Below are 17,929 nucleotides of genomic sequence, written 5' to 3'. Positions count from 1 at the left end.
AAACTGGGAATTAAATCAGCCCTTTCCTTTCCTGTCCCCCATCCCTGAGTTGAAATTAGGTTATTCACTTTGCAATATCAAAACCGTCCTGTCATACCCCAACCGATGGCGGAATCATCGGTGCATGGCACTGAGCGAAACAGATTGTCCAAAAGTTTCTACAACAACTATCATTACTATTTAGTTTAACTAATACGTCCCATACCATATCCCAAATAGTAAAACAAATTATTACAGATAACAACTAGTTAAATGTTCTGTTCCGACAACTCAGATTCAAATATAAATAATATAAAAATTGTTCAAATGCTTCTAGAGACTCGATCTGCAAGATCTACAGACAACTATGCTCTAGACGCTTATTCTAAGCTCGCCCTCCTAGCAGATAAGCATCCTAATTGTCTGTCACATACGTTAAAATAAAGTCAATACATAAAATGTAAAGGTGAGCATACAAGTTTGATATAGCATAAAGAGTTCGAAAATAGTTTACGCATAACCAGCACGTACATAGAGGAAAACGAAGCATGTTAATTATCGACATGGATCTATCGATACCAATGACTGCGGGTTGACTGTCCGAGACAGTTCGCAATATATGATTACCACCGTAATCCATGCAAGTAATTGTCCTTAACAACCCCCGTGTGAACGGGTGTTGAGTCCAAACTATAGTACTACGTCGTTAAGGCAGGTAGACAGCATTCCACGTGTAAACATAACAACAAGCATTCATTTAGTCACGTAATACATGCAGAACGGTTAGCGTTTAAATAATTGAGTAGTGTGTTCGATGGTGATTTTAGATAAGTAACGTATGTAACACCCAAAAGTGTTAAAGCAAAAAGGGTTCGAGTATACTCACAGCGATTGATTGATGGATTGAAGGGAGCGCTTGGGAGTAGGGTTAGCCTGAATAGTTCGATAGCATAACGATGAGTAACGCGTTAAATGGAAACAAGTGATGATGGGTCGAACAGCCTGGTCGATCGAACTGTAGGTTCGATCGAACGGGTTGTTCGTTTGGTTAGACAGTCCGTTCGGACAGCCTGTTCGATCGGCCGGTAGGCTCGATCGGTTGGACTGTTCGAGTGGTTTGTTTCTTCCTTTGAGTAGGATGTGTTTGTGTATGATGGCTTGTCCTTTTGAGGTTTTCGTTGTAGTATTTGAGAACATTGAAGTGTTCTTACCTTTCAGGTCGATCGATCGAGCAGGTCGTTCGATCGGCCGGCTTAACCGATCGGTTGGATACTTCAGTAGTAAGTCCTCAGCAGGATGTCACCTGATCGGACAACATGTTTGATCGGGTGGCACTCCAATACGTGAACGAGTTGAAAAATCGATTAAGGGTTGAGGCATAGTATCTCATGATCCGAAGAGTAATTCAACCCAAACCGTAGTTCGATCGAACATCACTTCATTCAATACTATACTTTATGAAATTGTCAAAGTGTGGGGCCATGTGCTAGCCGATCGGCTGGCCTGGTCGATCGGCTGACATGTCCGATCGGTTGGGCTGTTCGTTCGAATAGCCTGTTCGATCGGTCAGCATTCTGACCTGGTCGGCCTGTTCGTCTAACACTTGGCTGTTCTGATTGTTTGACGTTATATCGAGGTATTTTGACAACGAGCTGAACCATGGCACCTTCGTTCTTACTTGTTTCCCCTGCTCGGACATGAATCACCCAAGTCCGGCAGGTGAACGGTTCGGAACGGTATTAACCCGAAATCGGTGAACCTCGTAGATAGAGTCCGAATCTTGAACCACACAACCATTAGAATGATTAGTGAGTCGGCTCAAGCTCCGTTTCTACCGGTTTGAAGGCATTGAGTGTAAATGAGTTGAAAGAAAGTTGGAAATCCTTCTTTCAATCCTTCACACCATGTAAATGTTCTGATCTGTGATAGATCTTAGTTTATTCATGTGGAAATCGGCTAGATCCAAGTGATTCTTGGTGGATTGAGGCTAAAACATGAAGTTCTTGAAGAATACCATGATGACATCATCCTAGATGTAACACCCCGAAAACGGGTTTGGTAATTAAACCACGTTAGTACTAAAAGACGGGTAAATTACCGTTAGGGGTAAAAGTAACCCGGTGAATATTAGGATTTTTAAATAAACAAGCCTAATATTAAATAAAAGTCAAACGGAAGCTTTTAAGAAAAAAATAAAGTTTATAGAAGCCCGAGTAAACGGGACTTAAAATAAACTTAGTCAAGAATTCCCCGAACCCACTAATTTAACTAGGGATGTTTAACCTAGTTAATGAGTGGAAAATTATTAGAAATTAAGTGGGTTGTGGCCTACTTAATAAACTAACCAAACGAGAGGGGCCAAATAAGATAAACTTGAAAGTTATTTAATAAAAAGAATGAAACAAAACACATACACATCGTGTGTGTTCTTGGATCGACATCAGGAAGCTCCTAGGAGCTTCAAACCCTAATTCTCACATAATCATCAAATTGAAGGGCCAAATGACTTCCAAATTCACAATTGAACGTGAATTAATGATCACCCAAGCTAGGGGATCATAAGGTATGTAAAATTTTGATGATTCTTGAAGTTGTGAAATTTTATAAATCTCATAATCTGCGAATTAGGGATGAATTATAGAAGCTATGGCTGAATTATGATGTATAATTACCTAGGAACCAAACCCTAAGCGAAAATTATACATATGATGCTATAATTTGAATGTTTTGATGATATATACCACACTAGGATAAGTGGGTATTAATCATATGATGAATTTGATGATATAATTGTGATTAGAATCATCATATCTGATAGTAATCAGGAAATACTTGAACAAAATTGTGTGTTTGATTATGTAATCATACTTACTAAGATGAGAGTTTAGTATGATATGATAAGAATTGATGATATGTTCATGTTAATGATGTTTAATATCATCAAGTATTAATTCGGCAACTTATAGTTACAAGAACTTGGTGAAATAAGTGATTAAAACGGTAACATATGAATGATGCTTACCGGGTAATTGGCTAAGTAATTAAACGAGTAGTAAGCTACTTAGTGAAATTAATTATGTCAATAGGCAGTTGACTTTACAAAGTCAAACTGACCAATGATATGATCGAATGATAAGTTCGACATAAAGATTGTAGGATGGAATAGTCGTGAATGATTATGACTAATCTAACCATTTTACAAATTGCAATGATAGTTTGGCGCTTAACAAGCTAGGTGGAAGCTTGGGAATGAAGCGGGTCAAACGAATCCGGAATAAAGGAAAAGCATAAGCTGGATGCTAGGTAAGTACAGCTTACACTCTCTGTATGAAATACCTATTGGTTTATAGGTTACTAATAATATAAAGTCTAGTTTGAGTTATGATGTTCCGACACGACATGTGCGGTTCGGAACAAGAGACAATGAAAATAAACCATGTTTAATGGTTAAAATGAGCTAATACGATTATTTAGTCACGAGATGATTAAAAGATAACGAGTTTTGAATGATTACCTTATAAGGTAAACCAATACAAATAATAAGGGTAAAACGGTAATTCGGTCACTCAATGACTAGAACCGTTAGTTTTGAAATACACTTTATGGCGTAAGTCATAAGGGGTCAAAAGAGTTAAAAAAGTTGTTTATAAGTAAATTGATAGTATGATGTAAACCGGTGCGAGTCATGTAGACGAGATGACAATAAATCCATCTCGCCAAGATAAACGGTCTTTTAGACCAAACGGGTCAAAATGTGAAAATATCACCCTTTGACAATATCGACTAATGGTTTGTCGAGTTGTATGATTGTAGGAATAAATATCGATTGGATATTTACATCGTTATTACTTAGCGACTATTAAGTCAAGGTCTCGAAACGGGTCAATATATCGATCCGAGCCAGGTATGTATAAGAGGTCAGCTCATCAAGTAGAACTTAAGGTTCTATGAGAGCTAGATGAGTTAAAAATGGACATTTGGTTACCTTAATAGGTAAACCGAACGATCTAAATGATGATCATGGTACTTTGGAAGCATAATGACTTTTCAAACAAGATCATAGTGTTAAAAGAGGGATTTTGGGTCAAACATACTTGTAAGAGTCTTTATCGTAAATGAAAGGCTAAATGGACCAAAACGCCCTTATAAGTTAAACTGAGCGAACTACCCTTAAAGGTCATTTGGAAATGAGTTTTATGATAAAACAAATACTTCGAATAAGTACCCAAAAGCGAAAGATGTAAATTTATGGTCAAATGACCCTATATGAGTCTTTGCCGTAAAATGATAATCCGAGGGGTAAAACTCGGAATATATAGATCTCCACATTAAATCCACCACACATATAGTTGTGGTGGAAGATTAATTGATAAATAATGTGGACATAAAATGCTAGAGGCAAATGGTATGAATTATGCGGAAAAGTGCTTAAATACCCTTAACGGGTCAAAAGAAACATATGAGCGTAAACGGGTTTAAAAGACATAAGAAACCTGTGATTTGAACCTAATATGATAGGAAATATTTAAATTATGAATTTCAGGAGGTTAGGGATGAAACAAACATGTTTTGTTTGATAAACACATGAACGGGTCGAATAATTTGGAAAACCCCTACTGTACAGCGAACACTCCTACTGTACAGTGAAAACTCCTACTATTCAGTGAAGACCCCTACTATTCAGTGAAAACTCCTATTATTCAGTGAACACTACTACAATTTAATGACACTCCTACTGATGGGTTTAGGGTTTAGAGCTGGAAAAATGTTGCTCTTTTATGTGTTTTTGCGTTAGGACTTGTTTATACACGTTATAAACTCCCTAAAACTAACTCGTTTCATATTTTATGAAATGTAGGTATAACTTAACGTACCGAAGGACGATCAAGCTCGATAAAGAACCGAACACGATCAAGATTCAAGCTTCCGCGAAAAGTTTCGTCGTTACTTTTACCGGCGAATTTATACATGTTAGGTTAAAATGTTTTAAGGTTTAAAATGTTTTAACAAACTCATAATTTCAATTGTTTTCGAAATCGTTATTACATAATTATAATCTGAATTTATGTGATATATTATAAAATGGACTAAGGGTCTTACAAGTTGGTAATCAGAGCTCCAGGTTAAGGAGTAAAGTGTTCGGTTCGAGACTTGGTCACAAAAATCCGGTAAGTTATTCAATACATTAACGGTCTACCATGTAAAGTGTTAAAAACAACACATAGGGGTTATTGTGTAAAACAGGTTACCCCAAAGAAAGCGATAAAAGACCGATATAGTTAAATGAATTACGTGTGTTAACACGTGTCGTAGAAAGCCTTGTATTATAATACGGGTGCATATAAAGATCAAAGTTACTAATATTTGTAAATGTTTTAAGTTGAAGGAGCCTCACATTGGAAGATGACGAGAGTTTAAAGAATTATCGATACAATAAAGAAATGGTTTGAAGTATGACAAGTAAGTCATACACGTTAAAGACTGGAATCGAGAAACGATCTCGAATAAGAGATCGAACAACAAGAAAAGTTTATCAGGGCAAGTATCTACAAGGTACACGTCTTAAACTCATAGTATAAACAGAAATATGCAACAAACACATAGTGAATGGACAGTTGCATATAGAATATAAAACTTGGAAAATCTTGATAGGTTACCTATCCAGGATGACGTTTCCAAGAGAAATTCAGTAGAGATAAGTATTACTCACAGTTGTGAATAATGAGACAATGACTGAATTTAGTTTAAATATAAACTTGGACGAAAGTAATCATCCAAGTAAGTATTCTCAATAAAGATTCAAATTGAGAAAAGTAATGATCACATTGACGAATGTGATTGTATATATAGTTATAAAAAAAATAGGAACATTGTAAATGTTCAAGGATAAAACTGGTAAAACTGGTAATTGTTAAATGGCAATTAAATAAAGTTTTACCAAATAAAATAAATCGAGGGATTACTTACATGGGACGTGATGTGGTAATTATAATAAGGTCATGCGTACCATGTGTTAATCGCTTACTCTGGCCAAGTAAGTAATGAACACATGATACCATAAGCTTCTTATAATGAGCACAGTTATGTCCGATGTGGTAAGGTTGAGAAAAATTAAAAAAAAAGATGATCGAAGTCACTGACTTGGTCGTAGTAAAGAAAGGATGATGATGGAAATCATCATTCAGAAATTAAAAGACCATCAATCATGGTCACATAAAGAACAAAGGTTTGGTTAAATAAAGCGATGGATTTTGCTAAGACAACCGAACAAGTCAAAATGAAGTCTTAATGCATACCTAAAGGGTTGCATTAAATACAATATAATGTCGGGATGGCATATGTAAGCGCAAGCCGGATAACGGTAACTATAAGACAAACCGACGTATAAATGACGTGAGAAGTCATAGAGTCGGGAGAATGATCCGAAATAAAATGATTGTAGTCACGAATTACAGTCAAGATTAACGGATCTCAAACTTGAAATCAAATGATTTTTAAACATAAACAAGGTTCTTTGACACCAAACATGCATTTTAAGAATGACGAAAGTTAAAAAGAAGACGCTAAACTAAAACTTCAGTTTTAGTAAGAAATTACGTTTTTACAAATATGAATTCTGATAGGAATTTAAATAGTAAATATTAAAGATACAGGTCTTGACACTTAACACTGATAAGTGCAAATATTTTCGATAAAGAAAGGTTGAAATAAACCTAAACATGACGTGACGCGATCACGGTCAAGAAAAGTAATGTGACGTAGAATCACATTGAAACCCGAGTGATGGGCATAAAGTAACTGGACTAATAAGTCTAGTTAGTAAGACCGGTTAAGGTTGAAATTTAAATTAAGAAATTGTTAATACGCTAATTATTATAAAAAATAGCGTGGAATAATCAAAACCAATAGATTTATATGATCAAGTTGTCACACTCTGGCTTTTGCGGAAGCGTGGTTTATTTCGTGTGACTTCTTAATATCATAGCAACAATCACAACAATGCTATATGATAAAAAACGTAAGATGTTCATCCATTAAAATAATTTAGAAAATGCATAACATATTGTCTTTAAAAATATCAACCACTGAATACGTTACAAACCATGATTTGTTTAAAAGGAGTCCATAAGACTCGACGAAAGACTATTAACAAAACGAGGATTTGAGACATGCAACCCGTCCAGGAAGGAGTTACACCCCCCAAACCTATGACCCTGGATGACATCCCTATTTAGTATGCAGCTAACATGCATCACTTGCCAGATCCAATTAATTCCCTGAAATACATGTAGTTTGAAAAGTCAACAAAAAGTTGAGCGAGTTCATGTGTATGCGAGTCTGTATAAATCGTTAAAGTGTGTCTGTATAAATTGTTAAAATGTGTCTGTATAAATGTAGGTCTTTGGTATGTAGCAATAAGGAAAAACAGATCAATTAATGTGTAGCTAATACATTAATAAGTGACATGGCCTAGGAAGCACTCAAACCTGTATGCGTATTTCGTACCGGCCCCTCCGGTGGAACAACATAGTCACCACATGCAGCCACTCGCAGGCCCATGGATGGGGCTCGCAACACCCAATAGATCTATCACTCATGCCCCTCGGTCCTTATACAAGGATTAATGGTCTTACGATAATAGCCTACCCATTCACGTGATCTAGCAGTAAATTCCCTAGCTAATCATACCATGTATAAAAATGTCTGTAAATGTATGTAAGTGTCTGTAAAAGTCTGTAAGTGTCTGTAAATGTCTGTAATAATTGTAACATGTATTTCACCCCCGAAGTATAAAACTGAAAACAGTTAAGAGAAAAGGGGGACATGAACTCACAGTATTGCGTCTTCGGTACTCGTAACCCAAATCTCCTCAGCAAACACGACTACCTACAATGGTCTAACGTCTATTAGATGAACGGGCCGTGCCTTGCCTTTGTATTTATGTTTTTGAGTTACGTTTCTGGTATTATTTCAAGTTATAATAATTATGTTTTAGCTTTGGAATAATTGTTTATACAATAATTCTGTATTAATACTTCTCAAGTATTTTAGCCTCGTGCTTCCGTCCCAAAGGTGAGGGTATTTATACATGTATTTTGTGATTAAGATATTGACATTATACATTCCTAAGTCCCACTTTAGAAAAATATACAATAGCTTATTTGTCCGAAAATAACACATACATAATGTATATTTCCCTGTCTTCTAGAAAAATATATCATAACTTTCAAACTAATATATTTCTACTTGTTTCATAAATACGTTATATGTTGTGATAAATTTCATTTATCAAAATGTTATCCATCCAAAATATCCTAGTAACGGTATTTTGTTACAAAAATTATGGCGAGTTTTATGTTTGCAAAACATAGTCGAAAATATACTAGTAAACTCTTGTCTAGAAAATATTTACTAAGTGTTAGGATTTTCGGAAAATTTCGCCATGGTCTCCTTTGTAAATGGAGGTGTCCATGCTTTAATAGCATATCATCTTCTTTTACATATACCCCGTAGATCATTTTCAACAATCAAACCGACATATAGACATACAAAGCATTACTTACTTTATTTCAGCTTCATCACCCAAAACTGGACTGTTTTCGAGGATTTTTATAAAATAGTTAACCTTTTCCAAAAATTCCCAAATTTTTACAGAATGACTCTTACGATCCAAATTTTATTGTGTAAAAATATCAGGGTCCAGTTCGTTACCAATATTTTAAAGAAATTCATTTACCCAACTGCAATCAGATTTGTTACTTTCTAATTGTAGTTTACGGAATAATTCACTAAAAATTAACCGTAAGTCCGATTGACGAAATTCCAGTTGGAGGATCACCCTGACAACGGTGACCATCTACTGTAAAAATTTCATGAGTTGATTCTACGCAGGTTTCAGGTTATGACTCCGAATACAACACACTTTTTCTGCAGTAAAAACACAGCTTAAGCTGCTGTCCAAAAATAGTCCCTTAAAAATAGTGAACCACCTCGAAAAATTACGATTCTAGTGCCATTTGTTCGGTTATTCAAAAATGCATATTTTAGGCTTCAGAAAATCAGTTTTTCGATTTGTAAAGACCCAGTTACAGCCTGTTTAAGTTGGCTAGAAATTCAACTCAGCTTGCTGTTTGCAAAGTAAAAGTTACTAAAAACGCATCAACAAAGATTCTAACTATGGTTTATCGATGATTTAATGATCCAACCTCAATCATGCTTTAACCAACCCTAAACCAACCAGATTTCAACTTCACGCAAACTTTTTATATAGGGTTTTTATGCAGAATTTCATGTTCATCTTTTTAGTGTTCATTTTCTTGTGTTGCTTGATTATCATCATCCTACTAAGCATCATAACAAAGAACAAGATGAAACAATGGTGTGAAGGAACTTACTACTAGCACAAGGCTATGGTGAAAATCTTAGGGCAAGGATGATGGAGAAATGATAGTGACAAAGGCTTGAACAAGGCTTCCTTGAGAGTCCTTCAACTTGTAACTACAATGGATGATCTTCAAGCTTGGAGAGGGAACTTGTAGTGAAGAAGATGGAGGTAATGGAAGGTGATGGTGGTGGTTTCGGTTATGAAGAACCGAAATAGGGGAGAGAGAGTGAGGTGGAGTGTGAATCTTAAGGTCATGATGAGTATTTCTTGGAATTCTTAAGCCACTCTATACCCTAATGTCATGATTAGCAAGCTCTTGGCCAACCACAATTTAGGAGAATAATTAAAAAATCTAAACAAAATATAATGAAATGATGAGGGCTGAAATTCGGTTAGGGGGGGGGGTAATATGAAAAATTTTGGTAATTTGTAGGTAATTAATTAGAAGGTTAAGGGTATTTACTAGAATAGTGGGTGTATGTCATGTTTACATGGCGTATGGAGATTTTTGTGACCGTAATTAATTAAGAATGATAAAATAATATTTCTGACAATATTTTCGTGTCTCGGGTATTGTCCGGTTGTTCGGTTACGTATCCTTCCGTTAAAGCGTTTAATTGTACCGTATAGCGTCTTTTGTGCATCTTTTTGTAACGAAATTAATTCCAACACTTAGGAAAGTGTCCAGGACCATTTAGTCAATACTCTGTATAATACAAGTGTGTTAAAAGCTGAATTGTTACTGAAAATGCAGAGTTTGGTACTTAGAATGAGTTTTAGGCACTGTCCGGCACTCAAACTATCACCTAGTGACACAGTCTTATGGTCCTCACTTCCCTACACCCATACTAGTGTAACACTTTGTCCCTGGCTCATACTGGCCTCAATATAGTGTCTGTCTGTGTGCTGGCATTGTCAGCATGTGTCTGAGTTATCCGCTTATTATGCTAACTGTGCTTTGTGCATCAGGTTTGTCACTAAGAGTCTGTATGAAATAAATGGAGCAACTGTATGTAAAGTGATGCACATGTATGTATGTAACATAAATCAGTAAGCAGTTTAAGGTGTCAGTTGTAATCAAGCACAGTCATTAAGCACATAATCGAAATTAATTGATTTGTACAGTACCTGAAATTTTGAGGGTTGTCACATTCTCCCCCCGTTAAGAAAATTTCGTCCTCGAAATTTGTACTACCTTAATTCCTTAGGGTTTCGTTATGCATGTATATATATGAATAATATTGAGGTAGATAATCACCAAACCGAATCAAACCTTACTCACCTCAGGTGAGTCCAAGAATATATATATATATATATATATATATATATATATATATATATATATATATATATATATATCACGAATCCAATGTTTAAAAGGTATGTGCTTTTAGCATTTGGTGTCGAGGGTACAAGACATATCGACGTGTAGTCTAGTGCAATCCGGTTAACGGGGGTTCCACAAAAAAGGAGTCTTGTCTATTAGGATACTTAGATAGTCGGTCACAATATGCCAACGAGTTTTCACAACCGTAGCATCAGCTATATGAACTCAAAATCAATAACCCAAATGTAGTAGTAAAGTGATCTGTAAATCTCCCAACTAAATGAACGGAAAGGTTTAGTGTGATGGCACTCTTAAGTTTCGAAGGTACACCGAACGGAATATAAGCGAAGTTGGTGTATCCCGGTCTTGATTCGTAGTTGCATCAGAAATGTTTTAATGACAAGTCAACAAAAGTATATGTAGTTTGGGTGAAACAGTTGACCATGGTTAGCACAAGATAATGACACCACAGGGTGTCGAAATGACGAGTTTCAATAATAGTGGTGACTAAACAAGTTTACCGTGCCTGAAATTTAATGAAAGTGTACAAAGGCAACCCGAAGGTTTGATTTACACAATGTCGTAAAGTTTCTAGTTGAACAAAGAAAATCAAAGAGCCATTGTTTTTGATCGAAGGTGAAAAAGTATTAAATACCGCAAGGTATTCGATAGACAATGAAAGAATCGTCAGGAGGTACATTGGGCTTATGAAATGAATCTATGTACCATTGCCTTAACACACAATCGTGTTGAGACTGCTTTAATTGTGATAAACGAGACGGATTTAGAGCAAATAAATAATTTAAATCCGTGTATGAAGTGAGTAACCAACTTAGCGCAAGCTCAATTTTGTGAAGATATCACCGCAAGGTATTGAAAATAATCAAACGATTTAGTGGAGTCGTAGGCCAATCGAGTCCACTATGTCTCGAAACAAAAGAACCTTTGCAAGAATATTTGAATGTGATGTTCCCAATACATCACATGGCGTCTCAAATCAAAACATGTGAAATGGATAAGTTCAAGCAATTGAACTTAGTTTCAGTGTAACTCACTGATAAACGTATGTATCAACAAGGGAAATCTTAGCATGGTTACAAAAATAATCCGTGAATGTATCTTGAAACAAAAGAAGTTTTCGAGAAGGTGTGTTGACCTGATAGCAAAGAGTCAACCGTTACAATAATGTAGGCCATTCGAATCACAAACCAGTAGTTAGATTTAGCAACATAATATTCGAACTTCAATGAAGCGCTTGAAATGAAACCGCACGCGTAGCAAAAGGTGCATGCGTAATATGTGAGTTTTCAAGTAATGACACAATGAGTGTTTGCTAAAATGGAGAAACGACCAAATATTCGAAGCAAAAGAGTGTTCGCTCTCATCGAAGAAAATCAACGTGATGCAACTACTATTAAGGGGAATAGAGATGCAAACATCTACTCGGCTAGAAGCAAAAGTGAAGATTTAAACGAAAGAAATTTAAGTACTTTCTGTTCTGTTAACTGAGATGGCATATATGTCAGGTTAATGGTGTTCGATTGAGTTAATAGATATGGTGTCTAAGTAACAACCTTTACACGTTTGGACCTGGGTTCCCAAGGGTCCTAATCATATGTTTTCTAGATCCTCAAGGTTTCGTATTCTGTGTAACTCGGTTTTGTGCATTGTGTAGGAAACACCATCTTGTGTGCGTCTAAAAACAAGTTATCGTCCCACGATTTCCCCGGTATACTTTCTTCCTGAATTCATCGCTAACGACACTTGATCATCAATCAGTCATGTAATAGTAGTTGGATCCTCACAGTTAGTTAAATACGTAATTCGTTATCCTTAGCGAGAGTCACCGACTCTCGTGGGTTAGCTCGTTTGGCTCCTAGTAATTGATGCTCATTTGAAAGTCACATCCTTCTTCTTGATGATCAGAGCTGGGGTTACCCAAAATGGGAAACTTGGTCTGTTATCTTCCTTCTCTATCAGCTACTGAAGCTACACTGTCGATCCTTGCATGTCTGAAGGTGTAAATTGCCAAGGTGTATTGGCTGCAAGCGCGGCGCCTGGAAATCAAATCGATGCAAAATTCGACTTGTCATTGAGTAGATAATTCTGGCAAGTTTTCAGGGATGGCTTCAGGATATTCTTTTATCACAGGGATATCTTCGAGTTTTGGTTCTTCAGCTCCCTTGTCCACGACATGAGCCCAGAGGGCAACACACCCATTGTGCGAAAGCTTTCGTATATTCAATGCCTGATAATCCGTAGGAACGTATCCTGCTCCATGAATCACGGTCGTTTCTCCGTTCGTCATCTGGATGCGGATAACCTTCTTCGCTTGGTTGTTCGACCACCAGTCCATCCCAAGCATCACATCGAAGCTTCCCTTAAGCTAGTTTGATTGAATATTGGATATCTGTCTTACTTACTATTAAAACAAGTATATTCTGAAGCTAAAATTTGACAACAATATCAAATTGCACAGGCGCATAACATTGATTACTATGAGGCATACCGATGACCATGTTTTGATCCTGGCGTGCTTCCCTAGCTCCGGTGTTAGATATTTTTCCCACGATCTTGTTTAATCTCCCTTGGGCAATCTTTCCTGAAGTGCCTCGTGTCACCGCAGTTATAACACCCTTTACCTTTCTTTCCACGCCTCGTCTCATGCCAACACGTTTCCTTGTTGTGTCCCACTTTGCCACAGTTGTCACACTTTCCATTTTTACATCGCCCGGTATGATGTCGTTGACACTTGTCGCATTGAGGTAGTTTACCCATGTATTCTTTTCCCTTTTTGGCCTTGTTGTTGTTATTCGCCTGAGTACCCTGTTTGAAGTTTGCGAACTTTCTCTTGTTGTCTCTAGATGACTCTACATGAGTCTCCTTTTTCTCCTCAGAGGTTGAAAATTTGTTCAACCTGATTGCCTCTTCAGTCAAGGCCACACTTAGATTAATGGCTTCAGCGATCGTTGTAGGCTTCGATGTCGTCACCATGCTCATGATTTGGGGTGCCAATCCCCAAATGAAACGCTCAATCTTCTTAAACTCTGGATCTACCATGTAGGGGATAACACGCGACAGAACGTGGAACTTCTCCACGTACTCAGCTATTTTTGGACCTTCCATCTTCAAGTTCCAGAACTCAGTTTCCACTTTCTGGCTTTCTGTTCTCGAGCAGTACTTTTGATGCATTAGCTCTTTCAGTTCGTCCCATGATAAAGCATATGCAGCAGCCTCTCCCATCGTCTGAACCTGGAGTTTCCACCATGACAGTGCCCCATCTTGGAACAGTCCGGAAATGTACGTGACCTGATGCTCCGGGGCGCACTTGCTCACACGCAAAACAGAATCCGTTTTCTCAACCCAGCGCACGAAGGCTACGGTACCCCCAGTGCCGTCGAAATGCAGGGGCTGGCAGCCCAAGAACTGCTTGTAGGTGCAGCCGTTGGGTGGGTTACTTCCTGAGGTACCTCCGTTGCGCTCGGAGCGGAGGGCCTCGTATTGTGCGATGACCTGTATGAGGCGTTCTTGAAATTCCGCCTATGTAGTCGGCAGAGGGTTGTTGGTATCGGTGTTTCCTTGAATTGACATCTTCTAAGAGGAAGATCGGATAGGTCAGGGTTCTTTAAGAACATAAGCACAAAAGCATCTACTTAACTACTGAAACCCAAGGGGTGTATTACATATATGTATATACGTAGTTGTTATAACAATCAATCACATATCGTCACAATTATAGCACATCTTGTAGATAGGAACGCAACAAGTAAGCATGTAGTATTATAGTTATAGCACAAATATGCAGGTCAACACGTATTTAGTAAGAACATAGCAACTGAGCTTTCATCATTACCACCCATAATCACAGTGTCTACGAAGCGTATTACATCAAATGGGACACAGGGTCACCCTACCCTTGCCCAATAAATCTATCAGTGTATCCAAATCACGTGGTCAAAAGTAGTCTTTAAAAGTCTCCACAATCCCGACTTATCATTAGTGTCTTTACCCAAATGTAATGCAGTCCACATAATCCAGAAACCAATTATACTGGTGACTGAGGTGGAGGGGGAAAGAAAAGTAAATCGTTATCATGCGTGAACCCCTCCGCGAGCTTGTATATACATTGAAGTAATTAACTGACCTGTCGCTCGACAGTAAAGAAACGAGCCGTAATAACCAAGAAGGCGTAATAGCAGCAGGTGAGTGTGCCAAAGGAGACAGTGATGAATGTGGAGGATCAAAGTATACTGGCAATAGACAGGGTGGAGGGCGTGGTGTCTTACATAAACTTTTCAGGCAATATGTTGTCTTGTGATGTAAATACTTAAATCATGTTTTCAATTATGCAATGTTTTTGTATTTGAAGTTACCAAATGTGGTGTCAGCTCAAGCTCCAACACTCTGCGAATCGCATCCTCAAACTGTAGCTCATGTCACAGGAGCAACTCATCTCGTGTGTGGCCTCCATTATGCGAGGATCTAACATTAGCGTAGTGTATGATAAGAACCATCAAAATGGATCATCCAGTGCCGTAGGGGTGAAAGTAGCAAATGGTGCGGTCTGTGAGGTCGTAGAAAATGTTGTTGTAGCAATAGGGATCGTTATGCGGGTGCCGTCCTGGAGTACCTTTCTGTGGTGTGGGTAAGTCCTAAGAGGAAGCGATACGCATGCTGATGCAATGGACGTCAGTCTCCATAGGAGAGAAGGAGCAATCATCATCGGTTGCGAGTGCAAAACAAACGTCTCAACCAATAAGGGGATCGTCAGGTGCAGGTACTTGTTCAGATATAAGGGGTGCAATGTCTGGTAAACCAAAAGGAAACAGGGTTATGATCAATCAAGGGTGCAGGATCAGCCGGTGCAACATCAAGTTGTCCCACAAAGGTGCAGAAGCTAGCTCAGGGGCAGTCTCCGGGTCATGTAACGGTGTGGTGCCTCGAGCAAGTGATAGTGCCGCAGTCATAACGGCGTCGTCATCTGTGTCAGTAGTAAAAAAAAGTTGTATTCCGGCCATCTATGAGGCTGTAAATGTCACAGACTCAAAGGAGTCTGAAATCGAATGCATGCAAGAATCAGAGGATAGCTTGTTAATGGGGTCTTAAGAAGTGAAATTAGCAGCAGTGTTCTTGTCTAATTTTCTATCATCATAGGTCTCAGCAGAAGGACCATCAACAAATATGTCCACGTCATCATTAATTGCTCGCCGCGTAGCCAACCTTCGACAGGAAAGTCCATAGGAGACGCATCGTCGAGGATCGGGGTCATAGTGTGCTCACCATCGGGATGACCAGTGTTGAAGTGGTCATGGACCGAAATAAGAGTGTCAGAAGGATTCTTGTCAGAGGAGCCATCCGCAAGGGTAAAGTATCACCAGAATCTGGTAGCGCGGACTGTAGGAAGTCGTCCTCGTCCTTGGTCAGCATCTCAGGATCACTCTCAGTGTCTGACGTAAAGGTCTCTGGCGCAGATGCAGTCTCATTATTGGTGACGGTGGCCATAGGGTTATCAATGTCTGATAACTCGCCTTCTAAATAGTGTGACACGTGTGCCGGTACGTAATAGTCATAACATGTATATCCATAGTAAGTACTAACAATCAGTGTATGCAACCAAGATAATTTGTCATGTAGTCATGTATTTACATTATCCTTCATGAAACCTACTATCCTTCCTAGTCTCTCAGACTAAGCCTCCCAGTCTCTCAGACTCAGTTTTTCCTAGTCTCTCAGACTCAAAGTCCAATTCCCTGGTCTCTAAGACCCATCCTTCCTCAGTCTCTAAGACGGATCCTCCCTCAGTCTCTAAGACTGATCCTCCCTCAGTCTCTAAGACTGATTCCTCCCTCAGTCTCTAAGACTGGTCCTCCCCCAGTCTCTAAGACTGATTCCTCCCTCAGTCTTTAAGACTGATCCTCCCTCAGTCTCTAAGACTGATTCCTCCCTCAGTCTCTAAGACTGATTCCTCCCTCAGTCTCTAAGACTGAATTATCAATATAAGTTTTGGAATGTGTATGTGTGCCTTTTGTTTGTAAAAAAATGTTTGTTCCCTGAATCTGGACGTTTTGTGTATGCAATGAAAACATGTTTGTAAAAGCGTTTTTGTGAGAGCCCTATGATCATAGTCTAGACTCGAGAAAGAATCCTAGTTCGCTATGATCGAGGCTCTGATACCAAGCTGTCACACCCTGGCTTTTGCGTAAGCGTGGTTTATTTTGTGTGACTTCTTAATATCATAGCAACAATCACAACAGTGCTATATGATAAAAACGTAAGATGTTCATCCATTAAAATAATTTAGAAAATGCATAACATATTGTCTTTAAAAATATTAACCACTGAATACGTTACAAACCATGATTTGTTTAAAAGGAGTCCATAAGACTCGACGAAAGACTATTAACAAAACGAGGATTTAAGACATGCAACCCGTCCAGGAAGGAGTTACACCCCCCAAACCTATGACCCTGGATGACATCCCTATTTAGTACGCAGCTAACATGCATCACTTGCCAGATCCAATTAATTCCCTGAAATACATGTAGTTTGAAAAGTCAACAAAAAGTTGAGCGAGTTCATGTGTATGCGAGTCTGTATAAATCGTTAAAGTGTGTCTGTATAAATTGTTAAAATGTGTCTGTATAAATGTAGGTCTTTGGTATGTAGCAATAAGGAAAAACAGATCAATTAATGTGTAGCTAATACATTAATAAGTGACATGGCCTAGGAAGCACTCAAACCTGTATGCGTATTTCGTACCGGCCCCTCCGGCGGAACGACATAGTCACCACATGCAGCCACTCGCAGGCCCATGGATGGGGCTCGCAACACCCAATAGATCTATCACTCATGCCCCTCGGTCCTTATACAAGGATTAATGGTCTTAAGATAATAGCCTACCCATTCACGTGATCTAGCAGTAAATTCCCTAGCTAATCATACCATGTATAAAAATGTATGTAAATGTCTGTAAAAGTCTGTAAGTGTCTGTAAATGTCTGTAAATGTCTGTAATAATTGTAACATGTATTTCACCCCCGAAGTATAAAACTGAAAACAGTTAAGAGAAAAGGGGGACATGAACTCACAGTATTGCGTCTTCAGTACTCGTAACCCAAATCTCCTCAGCAAACACGACTACCTACAATGGTCTAACGTCTATTAGATGAACGGGCCGTGCCTTGCCTTTGTATTTATGTTTTTGAGTTACGTTTCTGGTATTATTCCAAGTTATAATAA

The sequence above is a fragment of the Helianthus annuus genome, chromosome 5 (genome assembly GCF_002127325.2).
Source record: "Helianthus annuus cultivar XRQ/B chromosome 5, HanXRQr2.0-SUNRISE, whole genome shotgun sequence".
In the NCBI taxonomy this organism is placed as follows: domain Eukaryota; kingdom Viridiplantae; phylum Streptophyta; class Magnoliopsida; order Asterales; family Asteraceae; genus Helianthus; species Helianthus annuus.
The sequence above is the reverse complement of the archived record's forward strand: the minus strand, read 5'-3'. Positions refer to the sequence as shown.